This window comes from Orcinus orca, chromosome 2 (assembly GCF_937001465.1).
Source record: "Orcinus orca chromosome 2, mOrcOrc1.1, whole genome shotgun sequence".
Lineage (NCBI taxonomy): Eukaryota > Metazoa > Chordata > Mammalia > Artiodactyla > Delphinidae > Orcinus > Orcinus orca.
Window position 1 is genome coordinate 153403534 of NC_064560.1, and position 14111 is coordinate 153417644.

At 37.2% G+C, this 14111-nt stretch overlaps 1 non-coding gene and 1 pseudogene across 1 annotated transcript; one reads left to right on the plus strand and one right to left on the minus strand.

The window, feature by feature from the left end:
• Positions 1–6224: 6224 nt before the first annotated feature.
• On the minus strand, positions 6225–7499 carry LOC117198692 (FUN14 domain-containing protein 1-like; annotated as a pseudogene).
• Positions 7500–9785: 2286 nt separating this feature from the next.
• On the plus strand, positions 9786–9892 carry LOC117198696 (U6 spliceosomal RNA). The gene has a single exon (XR_004479915.1). It is a non-coding gene; the product is annotated as a U6 spliceosomal RNA (small nuclear RNA).
• Positions 9893–14111: the final 4219 nt, after the last annotated feature.

The window sequence follows — 14111 nt, forward strand, 5'->3', positions numbered from 1 at the left end:
TGAAAATGACTATACTACACAAAGCAATCTACAGATTCAATGCAATCCCTATCAAACTACCAATGGCATTTTTCACAGAACTAGAACAAAGAATTTCACAATTTGTGTGGAAACACAAAAGACCCCTAGAAGCCAAAGCAATCTTGAGAAAGGAAAATGGAGCTGGAGGAATCAGACTCCCTGACTTCAGACTATACTACAGCTACAGTAATCAAGACAGCATGGTACTGGCACAAAAACAGAAATATAGATCAATGGAACAGGATAGAAAGCCCAGAGATAAACCCATGCACATATGGTCACCTTATCTTTGATAAAGGAGGCAAGAATATACAATGGAGAAAAGACAGCCTCTTCAATAAGTGGTGCTGGGAAAACTGGACAGCTACATGTAAAGGAATGAAATTAGAACACTCCCTAACACCATACACAAAAATAAACTCAAAATGGATTAAAGACCTAAATGTAAGGCCAGACACTATCAAACTCTTAGAGGAAAACATAGGCAGAACACTCTATGACATAAATCAGAGCAAGATCCTTTTTGACCCACCTCCTAGAGAAATGGAAATAAAACCAAAAATAAACAAATGGGACCTAATGAAACTTCAAAGCTCTACACAGCAAAGGAAACCATAAACAAGACGAAAAGACAACCCTCAGAATGGGAGAAAATAGTTGCAAATGAAGCAACTGACAAAGGATTTATCTCCAAAATATACAAGCAGCTCATGAACTCAATATCAAAAAAACAAACAACCCAATCCAAAAATGGGCAGAAGACCTAAATAGATATTTCTCCAAAGAAGATATACAGACTGGCAACAACACATGAAAAGATGCTCAACATCACCAATGATTAGAGAAATGAAAATCGAAACTGCAATGAGGTATCACCTCACACTAGTCAGAATGGCCATCATCAAAAAATCTACAAACAATAAATGCTGGAGAGGGTGTGGAGAAAAGGGAACCCTCTTGCACTGTTGGTGGGAATGTAAATTGATACAGCCACTATGGAGAACAGTATGGAGGTGCCTTAAAAAACTAAAAATAGAACTACCATACGACCCAGCAATCCCACTACTGGGCATATACCCTGAGAAAGCCGTAATTCAAAAAGAGTCATGTACCACAGTGTTCATTGCAGCACTATTTACAATAGCCAGGACATGGAAGCAACCTAAGTGTCCATTGACAGATGAATGGATAAAGAAGATGTGGCACATATATACAATGGAATATTACTCAGCCATAAAAAGAAACGAAATTGAGTTATTTGTAATGAGGTAGATGGACCTAATCTGTCATACAGAGTGAAGTAAGTCAGGAAGAGAAAAACAAATACTGTATGCTAACACATATATATGGAATCTAAAAAAAGTGGTTCTGATGAAAATAGGGGCAAGACAGGAATAAAGATACAGATGTAGAGAATGGACTTGAGGACACAGGGAGGGGGAAGGGTAAGCTGGGACGAAGTGAGAAAGTAGCATTGACATATATACACTACCAAATGTGAAATAGATAGCTAGAGGGAAGCAGCTGCATAACACAGGGAAATCAGCTCTGTACTTTGTGACCACATAGAGGGGTGGGATAGGGAGGGTGGGAGGGAGGGGATATGGGGATATATGTATACATATAGCTGATTCACTTTGTTATATAGCAGAAACTGTATAACAGTTGTAAAGCAACATTAGAATACCCCCTAACATTGTAAAGCAATTATACGCCAATAAAGATGTTAAAAAAAATTTTTTAATAAATAAATAAAATAAATAAAAAGAAAGGAGAAAATAATTCTTTTCACTGTGAATATTAAGGAAGCTTCCAATCTATAAAGAGATATTTAGGCAAGGGTCTCCCAAAATAAATGTACCCAGAATTTAAAAGGTATTTTTTCCAATATTAAGCAGAAAAAGATATAACCACTTTATACCTAGATTGCTATCTTTACTGACAATTTTCTTTGAATTTTATTTTATTTATTTACTGACATTTTTATCTTGCAAATGCCATAGATATTTTTTCTAGGAGAAAAATATTTTCCATTATTTCCATAATCAATTTAGATATGGTGAGTCCCTCTCCTGGGAATAATGGGCTTTTTTCAGTGAGAAACAACACTGGCTATATCCGCAAAGGACCACCAACTGAGAAGGTACTGAGAGGTTTCTGAGATTTGAGATCAGGGCGGATTTTAGTCATTCACTTTGCTACTTTGGGAACTTGTTAGTGAATTTCTCCAAAGAAGATATAGAGATTGCCAACTCATCATTGACATCAGTATATATAATTACATTTAAAAATCTTTATTTGGCCAAGGCTATAATCCTAATCATCATCACCCAGAGAAAAGCATAACAGACCAAGTTACAGACTAATCAATCTTGAGTTACTGAGAACGCATGCCTTACTGAGGTTGCTCTGAAGTTGATCACACTGGGAGGGGAGACCAGAGTGTCCCAAGAAGGCTACTTGGTATCACGATCTAGGCAGGGTTGGTGCAAGGATCTGGCTGAAAGCCAGATCTGGCTGAAAGCCAACCTGGCAGTGCTGAGAGTATTAGTGTACAAGACCAGTAATTATAGATTAAGATGTTGTGGAGAAGGATGGGGAAAATACGATTAAGTAAGGCATTTGGTATTAATCAAGGCTAAAACATAGAGCATCTTTGAATCAGAAGACAGTGGAGAGTTCCCTAATTAGACCTCTCATTGAATCAGGAGGCTCCTGTCCCAGATTCCCCTCAGGTGGCTATCTAATCTGAAGACCACAAAACCAATAGAGCACAAGGAATAAGCAACAAATTCTCCTCGTGTCCCTTGAGCTTTTTTAAAAAAATTATCTTGTAGATACATCAGTAACAAACATCCAGTATCCTGAGTGTGGCTGAAGAAAATCACCACACTGCACAGATTGGTGCCCCATCAAAACATCTGTCTCTAACCCTTGCTGGGCCCTCAATGCTACATGACCAGCCTTCTTATAGCCTCTTCCCTCTCTCTCTGCTACTCTCCTTGAAACCTTTCTTCAGCCTCATTGCTCTTCTAACACCCTCACGTTACTCGCAGCAGATGAACTCGGCTTCCACTGTATACCATCCAATGGGGTGTATCCCAGATTCCTGAGCCCCAGCAATCAAGTTTACACAATTGTATCTGGTTTCACCACCCCATCGGCATGGAGGAAGCATTTGCCTTTACAAGCCTGGCTTTTTCACCTCTGCTCTGATTTCCATTCCCTCCCGTCTCCTCAGGAGTCTTCCTTTAGACATCAGCACCTTGCTTTTGTGTCTTTAACGTGTCTTTTCTGCTAGTGTTTCCGTCAGCATTAAATATGTGCTTTGACCTTCTCATATTTAAAAAACAAATTTGACCTACATTCCACTCTACTTAGCATCATCTCTTTCCCTTCATAACAAGCCTCCTGAAAGCTTTATTTATGCCTGTTTTAACTTCCTCAAGTCTCATTTACTCTTCAATCTCCTGTGATCTGGACCCAGTCATTCCCTCCTGCCCCCAGCCACTACCACCAAAGCTGCTCTAGCAAAGCAGTTTACTGAGACTCTTCTTGTTGAATCCAATAGTCTTGTTGTTTGTAGCCCTTTTCTTATTTGACTTCCCTGCAGCACTGGTCGTTGTTAAATAATGCCTCCTTTTTGAAACTCCATCCTCCAGGGCCTTGCATGATTCAACTTCCTCCTGATTTCTTTCCTATCCTTATTGTGCTTATTAAATACATGGGTCCTGATTCAAAGCAACTGTGAAAAAAATTACAACATTCATGAGACAACTGAAAATCTGAACACCACTTTTTTTTTATACAAAATACACATACTATGTATTCATAGATATGTAGAAAAAATTCCAAAGGCTATGTATCAAAATATGGACAATGATTATCTCTAGGTACATCATATTATCGACATTCTTTATGCTGATGTATTTTCTATAACAAACGTATTTCGTTCATATTGCATTTGAAATAAGAAAATGTTAAAAATCATCTCTTTTTGTGAGGGAGATTGGGGAGGGCTCTAAGAATAAAAAATAAAAATCAGTCAAAATGTCCTTACAAATCTTCCAAAGCCGAAGCCACAAAATATCTATATTCCACATACTCAAGTTTTAACAAATTTTGCAAACAAACTTTATGCCCTTAAACATAGAAGTCCCCATTTTAGACAAAGGCAAGCTATACGCTTTTCATTCAGGCCAAGCCCCACCAAGTCATTTCTGATGGAGCTTCTGATTCACGGGGCTGCCATACGGAGAAGATTTCCTACAGGTTGACACCAACTCTAGCACAGTCATATGCTTTTCACATACTCATCCACAACATCAGCTGAATACCTATGGTGAGCAAAGCATTACACAGGGTGTGTCACAAGTTATAGATTAATTAACACCACACACGACTGCCTCAAGTAGTGTACAACCTCGTGGGGAAACGGCACGGACACGAGGCAGAACAAGGGGCACTAACAGAGGAGGGCGTATGGAGAGAACTGATCATATTTTACACTGGTATACAAATATTTTCAAACAAATACTTGGAAATGTATAGGTAAAAACTGAAGTGCTCTTTTTCACTTTTCATTCACGTTTGGACTCTGAAAGTAGTTATCTCTACAACTCATTTGCCACTAAATCGTACGCCAGGTTCTCCTATATTAGTATGTAACTTTTCATATAGGAATATTTAGTCTTTATTTGGGGGCAGATATTCTTGTGCCCCTCACTTTCCCAACGTATCAGACACAGAACAGGCACTATAAATATTTCCAAAGTGAACAAACTGAGCGGGCTCCTAGAGCCCCTCGCAGTAGCCTACCACACCGTATCGGATGAAATGTATCACGCAGATATGGCACACAGAAGCGCGGCCCAGGTTCTGCCTAACGTAGAATATTTTTCCCTTTTAAGTGCACAGTCATGAAAAGCTAGGCAAGGCAGAAACAGAGAAAAGCTCAAAGAAGAAAAATGAAGTATTTATAAGCAAAATCACTTCATATTAAGAAAGTCGAGTTTTATTTAGCATTTTATCTGAGGCGCTGAGAGTAAAGGAAGAAAATGAAGATCAATCCCACATTCAATTGTAAGGAGTCTTGCAAAAATGAAAGCACACAAACTGTAACAATCTTGAAAGCATGAAATGCCTTATGTTTACGATACACAAAAAATACTATAGGGACTTCCTATCAAAGGACATAGTCAGGGGCTTCCCTGGTGGCACAGTGGGGCTTCCCTGGTGGCGCAGTGGTTGAGAGTCCGATGCAGGGGACACGGGTTCGTGCCCCGGTCCAGGAAGATCCCACATGCCGCGGAGCGGCTGGGCCCGTGAGCCATGGCCGCTGAGCCTGCGCGTCCAGAACCTGCGCGTCCAGAGCCTGTGCTCTGCAACGGGAGAGGCCACAACAGTGAGAGGCCCGCATACCGCAAAAAAAAAAAAAAAAAAAAAAGGAGATAGTCTGAGTATCTGCAAAGTCTTTCCAACCTGAAGATTCCAACACACGTTGTTCTGCTGTTTTTCGCAATTCCAACGTAGAACTCTGGACAAAACAAACAATACAAAAAGCTTTTCTAGGCCAAGGACCCTCTGAGGGAGTGTGATATTGGCCCTGAGAAACAAGTCAACTGGCCTAGTGTTGGGACCAACATAAAATGCTACCTAAAAAGCTGAAAGCCTCAGCATTTACATCTCAGACTAGATCAAAGAGATGATTCTCTTTAAACTACAATTTCATGATTATATAGAAAATCACTGTTCTTCAGACAATAAATTCATACTATACTACTAAGTATTTTAAGGTGATTTTTACCTCTTTGTATAGAAGGGGTCAAAATAATAATTAGGATTTTTTTTAATGAAAAACAAGCTTCACTCAAAGTTAATAAAATGCATCAGTGACCCAACTATATGTACCCTCAAAATGATTAATTCTACCCAGGCTGCCAAGATAAACAAATGAATAAAAACAATTAGAAGCTTATATACAAGAAGATATTTTTACAACTATAGACATCAAAAAAAAAGAAAAAGAGCTTTAGACATGTAGTATTTCCCTAGAAGAACATTTCCCTAGAAGAGCATTTGCTACAGTTATTACATAGTAACCAAAGTAAGAATTGCAGGAAAAAACAACCTAAAAATTGGTATTAAATTTGTTTAATATCTTTAATAATTCTATTATTTGTAAATTCTTCCATAAAAGGGCATTACAGTTCTTCAGTTTACTGCAAACATATCTTTAAAAAAAAAGTCAGCCCTACTGTTGAAGCTATAATACTAATTTTTAAATTATTGGCACTATACTAAAAAGCACAATGGAGAACATCTTATTTAAATAAAATGAGGATGATACTTCACTGGGGAATACAGCCAACAGATTTTTTTCTCTCTCCATATCTACATCCAATGGTGGTGTTTTATAGGCAAATTTTAAGCAAATGCAAGTTTTTAAAAAATAATGAAAGTCATGTTTTGCTCAGGAATACTATTATACACAGATCATACAGATTGTTTTATAGCAGATACTTGTCTGCCAAATTTCAGATGGCAAAATGCTAAGCAGTGAGTTTGGTACTGTCCAGCTAGTTGTTTCTTGTCATCCTGGAGAATCTGCCAATGGGTAATGTTGAGACCATCTTGTCACCACCATTTCTCTTCTCAGAGGTGACTCCACTGTGATAGAACATTCATATCCTTAAAATGCAAGGCCTAGCAAAAAGCCTCCCACAAATCCACTGGATATCACAATGTTCTGTTTAACAAATTCTGTTGCTTCTTCTATTATATTGTTGATTTCAGGTGCTGCCTTATTTGCTCGTTTCTTAATCTGTCTTTTTGCTTTGTTTACATCTTTTTCAACTCTCTTCCAGCCGATCAGCACATAGCCACTGTGACTGGCAATCTGAAGGAGAAGAAAGCCACCACCTACTGTAGTTGCTGCAAGTTTTCCAACTTTCTGGAACAAAAATCCTGCACACCAGCCACTCACTCCACCCATCACAATCTGGGTGGCTACTGAGTATTTTTCTACCATAGGTCCGGAACTGTGGCCAAACACTCGATTCCACCAGTGGTGTCTGTCTTCTTGCATACTCAGTTAAATCCAACACTTCGTAAGAGTCATCATCACTTTCATATTCTTGGGGAGGGGTGTTCCGGGTCTCCATGATCTACTTTTTTTTTAAATAATGCAAGCTGCTCAAACCCAAGATAATGACTTTTAAGATGAGAGTACAAGATTTTTAGTTATAGAACAAAGATGGGGATAAGGGGCCTGAGACAACACCTAGCCCAACTTCCTTCCATCAGACCCATTTTATAGATTAGGAAATGGAAGCACCAAGAAGTTAACTGAATTACCCAAGAACATATAAATAGTATTCACCTCTTACCTTTTATGAACACTTCCTCTTTATGTGATTATATTAAGGAATTATTAACTCATTTAAAGTATGAAAATGGTATTGTGGCTCTAGTAAAAAATCTTATTTATTGGAGATAAATACTGAAATATTTGTGGATGAAATGATATGATGGCTAATATATGCTTCAAAATAAGATAGAAGTGAGGTGAATGAATGAATAGGTATAGATGAAACAAGATTGACCATGAGTTGCTAATTATTGAAGTTGAGTGATCTAGGATTTCATCTTACTCCTCCATCTTCTTTCATATGTGTTTGAAATTTTCAATAATTAAACAATTTTTTAAATAAAAAACTCTATCGTGGATTTTGTTTTTGACTATGATAGACTAAATGGTACCTGTGGTAAACAAGCATAAAACTAGAAAAATATATGAAACAATCATTTCAAATGTTGGACAAGAGGCAGTGCAGTATTATGATCCCTGATGGAAGGGAAACAAATGATGTAAGTCGCACATCACCCTTGTTTTCTGACCAGCGATAATTTTCCTTACCATGATGCAAGGATGGGGAACCCAAACAGAGCTGGTAGTCTCACTGAGCTGAGGAAACATAGTTTAAAGTTCAAAGGTGTTGAGATGAATGGAATTTTCTCAGAAAGGAGGGAGCTTCAGAAAGATACTCTAGAAATCTGCATGAAGTTCCCCTTGTAACTTCTACTGAGTTCTTAGCTGATCTTGCACAGTCCAAGACTCCTGAAGGCCAAGCAGGAAACCATCACAGGGGTCCTGCAGCTTACACAGGGCTGAGATACATAGAGTGCTAACCAGTCGAGAGGAGAGACCCCTGGTACTCAGCTGATAGCCAAGAAAGGCCACACCTTAGTACAATGGATATGCTAGCTCTCAAATAAAGACTAGATCTGCCCTAACCAAGTTAAAAACAAGATTCAAAAGCACTGTGTCAATTCACAAGTAAATTAACTGCCATCAGAACAAAATTCAACCCCATCTAAAAGAAGACAATAAAATCTAGGCACTTAACAATATACTATACATAATCCAGCATAAAATTATCAGGTAGAAAAAGATCTCTCTGTACTTTTCATTCAATTTTTCTGTAAGCTGTTCTAAAAAAACACGATATCGGGACACCACCAATATCAAGTGATATAGCATATGTATAATTGGGTTTATAGGATAGAGTGAGAAAGAACTCTATCCTATTAACTATCAACTCTATCCTAATAGCTCTATTATTTGGAGGAATAATGCCCAATTTTTTTCTTCAAATTTGATGGAAAATATCAGCACACAGCTCTAAGAAATACAACAAACAACAAGAAAGATAATCACAAAGAAAATAACACCAAGACTCATTGTAATTACATTGTTGAAAACTAATGATAAGAGAAAATATTTAAAACAGCCCAAGACGCATTACATACAGGGATCTATGATAAGAATTATTACTGACTTGTCATCAAAACCAATGCAAATCAGGAGACAATGGAATGACATTTTTAAAAATTACTAGAGGGGGAGGAAAAGGGGACCCATCAACATTTATTAACCTGTAATTGCATATCCAGCAAATAGATCCTTTAAAAAATGAAGGTGAAATAAACACATTTTCTTACCAGGAAACCTGCACTGCAAGAAGTGTTGAAGGAAGTTTAGGATGAAGGAAAATGGCATCAGGAAGAAAACTTGGATTTATACAAAGGAATAAAGAGTACGTGAAATGGTAATATATAAAATAGAAAAATCTATTTTTGAGTCTGAAAACATAATACATATCTGAAAAATCCAAATGTAGATATTTTAGGTTGTCAGTATGTCAATGGCCACCGTGGCTTTCCAATTTTGTGCTTTAAAAAAATTACAGCATTGTCCTTCTGCCAAGTGAGATTACAGTGAGAAGACTGTGGTCTATGAGGAAGCAGGTTCTCACTAGACACTGAATTGACCATCACTTTGATCTTGCAAGTCCAGTCTGCAGAACTGTAAGAAATAAATTTCTGTTGTTTATAATCAAAAAAAAAATTTACAGCCTTCATTAGATTGTGTATGAAAAAACTGGTCATGAAATATTAATACATGGCAGTTAACTAGTGCGATCTCTGTTATACCATGCTTCTCTTTTTCTGATTCCTTTGGATAACTTATTAGAATATTATACTAAAATGAATCAGAAGTATAATAGGTTTATGTTAGCATTTAAATAATATTTTGATAATAATTTCTTCTCTTTTTATAATCTCCTCTTGATTTACCTTCTATATCATTCTTCCCCACTCCCACCCCTAGCCAACCTGCTGAGTTCACTTTTCCTCATATGTACTTTCAAACTGATAATTAAAAAGAGGGTATAAAAATAGTGTAAAAAAAAATCTAGAAGGTGCTCACTTCAGCAGCACATATACTAAAACTGGAATGATACAGAGAAGATTAGCATGGCCCCTGCCCAAGGATGACATGAAAATTCGTGAAGCATTCCATATTTTTCAAAGAAGACATACAGATTGCCAAAAAGCACATGAAAAGATGCTCAACATCACTAATTATTAGAGAAATGCAAATCAAAACTACAATGAGGTATCACCTCACACCAGTCAGAATGGCCATCATCAAAAAATCTACAAACAATATATGCTGGAGAGGGTGTGGAGAAAAGGGAACCCTCTTGCTGGGAATGTTGGTGGGAATGTAAATTGATACAGCCACTATGGAGAACAGTATGGAGGTGCCTTAAAAAACTAAAAATAGAACTACCATATGACCCAGCAATCCCACTACTGAGCATATACCCAGAGAAAACCATAATTCAAAAAGATACATGCACCCCAATGTTCAGTGCAGCACTATTTACAATGGCCAGGACATGGAAGCAACCTAAATGTCTATCACAGAGGAATGGGTAAAGAAGATGTGGTACATATATACAATGGAATATTACTCAGCCATAAAAAAGAACAAAGTAATGTCAGTTGCAGCAACATGGATGGACCTAGAGTTGTCATACTGAGTGAAGTAAGTCAGACACAGAAAGACAAATATCATGTGATATCGCTTATATGTGGAATCTCAAAAAAGGTACAATTGAACTTATTTACAAAACAGAAGTAGAGTCACAGATGTAGAAAACAAATTATGGTTACCGGGAGATGGATGGGGGAGGGATAAATTGGGAGACTGGGACTGATATACACACTACTGTATATAAAATAGATAACTAATAAGAACCTGCTGTATAGCAAAGGGAACTCTACTCAGTACTCTGTGATGGCCCATATGGGAAAAGAATGTAAGAAAAAAAAAGAGTGGTTATATGTATATGTATAGCTGATTCACTTTGCTGTATACCTGAAACTAACACAACATTGTAAATCAACTATACTCCAATAAAAAATTTTTTAAAAGGTAATTAAGGTAAAATAAGATCATATAGATGGGTCTAATTCAATAAGACTGGTGTCCTTGAAAGAAAAAATTAGGACATAGAGACACACAGAGAAAACAATCATGTGAGACACTGGGAGAAGAGTGCTATCTACAGGCCAAGGAGAGGGGCCTCAGAAGAAATCAGCCCTGCTGACACCTTGATCTTGGACTTGTAGTCTCCAGGATTGTGAGAAAACAAATTTCTGTTAAGCCATCCAGTTTGTGTATTTGTCATGGCAGCCCTAGGAAACTAATACATCCTCTAAGAAAGAAACTAATACAAGATAGTACATCAAAGAAAAAAATATAGAAGGAAGAATCATATGTATTTCTACCTAAGTTCTTTCTGCAATTTGGGTTACAGGCATATATTTTTTAAATTGATGTAATTATGCTATAACTTTGTATCCCACTTTTTTACTTGATACTATACTGTAAATAGTTTCCATTTTTTATATACCTGTGTAATATTCCATGTTTCAGCTTTTATTCTTTTATTCATTTTTTTAAGTACTTTATTTCAGTTTGGACATTTTGGTTGAAGAGTGGATACTTTTAATGGATATCTCTGTGTTCATATGTTTTTGGTTTTATTTATTTTTGTGTGAATTGTCTGTTTCTGATATCAGACTGGTACTTGCAATATCTCTTTGCAACTGAACAATGATTCACATCACAGAGGTTTATTTTTTCAACTTTCTCCCTTTTCTTGCATCTCATCCCCCAAAAGTATAATCTCATCCATCCCACAGGGTCCAGTTCAGATCTTAACCTCTTTACTGAACTTTATCTGAACTTCTTCTTGGATCCTCTGTAGTGCAGGATATATAGTGATAGTCAATAAATACGTGTTGACTTAAAAGGAAATTGAATCTGGGACTAGTCATTTATAACTCAATAAAAATCAGTTTAATGACATTATTTTATTGGAAGTTGTGAAGGTTTGAGAAAACTGTAATAATTTAGCCATTAACTTTATTTTCCTTTTTGTGTATGCAAAAGAGTATTATATGTAAAAAAAATCTATCTAAGCCCAATTCTAAATGATTTAAAATTTGAAATTAAATGAAAGCAGTGTAATATAATTTAATTGACATGATTTTTTCATAGTGGTACAAAAATAATCGTATATTTTGTAATCTATAGCATCTTGAATTCAATAAATACACACTTGAGGTCAGATATGGTGGCAAGGAGAGTATATATTCTGGCTACCTGGGAGGTTAGAGAGGAAGACCCAGGGAAAAGGAGAGGAGCACAGAAATGAGGAATTGGAAGATGTCAAAAGCAAATGTCAAAATGTCGTGTCAGGACAGTTCTGTATATTCCACAGAGTTAACAATGAATTACATACTCCCTTGCATGATTCCCTCATATTCCTTGTGTGCTGGTTCTGTCTTCCCAACCAGATCATACATTTTGCAAAGGGAAATGTGGTGTAATCTTCTCCCGTAGAGCTGGCAAAGCACTTGAGCTGCAAATCTCTGGTTGGTGTTTAGTGATTGTGCTTTGTTTCATCTAAGCATACACCCATCAGAAAGATATTTCTGTTTTGGACTCTAACCAGAGAATCAAATTATTCTTTTATTTTTCCGGTCTTATGAGTTAATATGAATCAGAATCTTATTAGTATATAAAAGATGCTATTCTTTACTTAAGACCACTCTGCTAACTAGACATCCCACTGACTGCACTCTCATGCTTGTTTATGAATATGGGAATATCACAAAAAGAAACCAACACAACTTTGCTAATGACAATATATAAACTGATGCTAACAAAGAGGAATGGAAATCTTTAAGTTTACCCCTTAATTCTCTTATGGTATATATAATGAAAAAACCTTAGTCTTCCATCTGCCTATGTAGGGAATAACCCAGTTCTTCCTACTGTGTGTTTCTTTCCTATGTGTCTCCCTTACTAGGTCCCACAGAACACTTCACTCTGGTCACCAACCGTGTGGAGGTTTTTCCCCACATCAAGGAATTCTCCACGATACCAGCTGGGTGTTCTACAATCTAACTCAGTTCTGACACTGCCTATCTGGACTTAGCATCAGATCCCTCAGGTTAAGGGCTCAGTCCCACAAGACTGCCCCTCCTACCACACTTCAGATGCCAATCACTAGTAGGTCCCCAGGTTACCCACAACTTCTGTCTGAGTTTGCCTACAAATCAGAGGTTCCAGTGACCCCCTCCTCAGGTCTGATTAATTTACTAGAGCTCCCAGAACTCAGGGAAACACTTACTGACATTCACCAATTTCTTAAAGGATATAATAAAGGACAGATGAACAGCCAGAGGAAGAGATACATAAGGCAAGGTCTGGGAGGGTCCCAAGCAAAGGAGTTTCTGTCCCCATGGAGTTGGGGTGCATCAGCCTCCCTTATAGATGTGTTCACCAACCTGGAAGCTCTCCACACCCCATACTTTGGGGACTGTATGAAGACTGTATTACTTAGGCATGATAGATCATTAACTCTATCTTCAGCCCTTCTTTCTTCTCAAGATATTGGAGGGTGGGGCTGAAAATTCCAGGCTTCTAATCATGGCTTGGTCTTTCTGATGGCAAGCCCTCATCCAGGAGCCATTTAGGAGCCCACTCAGAGTCACATCATTAGAACGAAAGATGCTCCTAGCAGTCTTAACACTTAGGAACTTACAAGGGTTTTAGAAGCCCTTGTCCAGGAACCAGGAGCAGAGACCAATATATATATTTTCTATTATTTCACAGTATACTATACAGATTTATTTTTAAATTTTTTCAAATATTTTAAAAGATTTTTAAAAACTCAACACATAAATAGGGAAAAATAAATAAACAGGAGTCTGGTGGAAGAGAAAGTAGTACAGGTGAAGAAAGCAAAGAGAGGGCATGATCCTAATGTCTGGTAGTAATGGATCAAGGTTGTTTGTGGATTTGCTCACTATTGACAATTGTAACCATACTAAAACATGTTGCTTTGAACAGAATGAGATTTTGGAGGAGAGGTCAGTCCCCAGATTTCTCATGCTGATCAGCACTTTCCCAAATGATTTTCATGGAGCCCAAATTCCATAAATGTTAATAGAATAGGATTACTTCCCTGTGGTCAAATAAATCTAGGTAATACTAGGTTAGAAAAAAATTATCAAGGTTCTTTTAGTAAAGAATTTCTCAGTCTTTAATATACTCATCATAAGTCTCCAAGAGAGTGCCTGTGGTTTTTCACACACTTAATTGACGTTATGACTCTTTATCTTGAAGAATCATATGATGCTAGCATTACCCCCAAAATATTTTT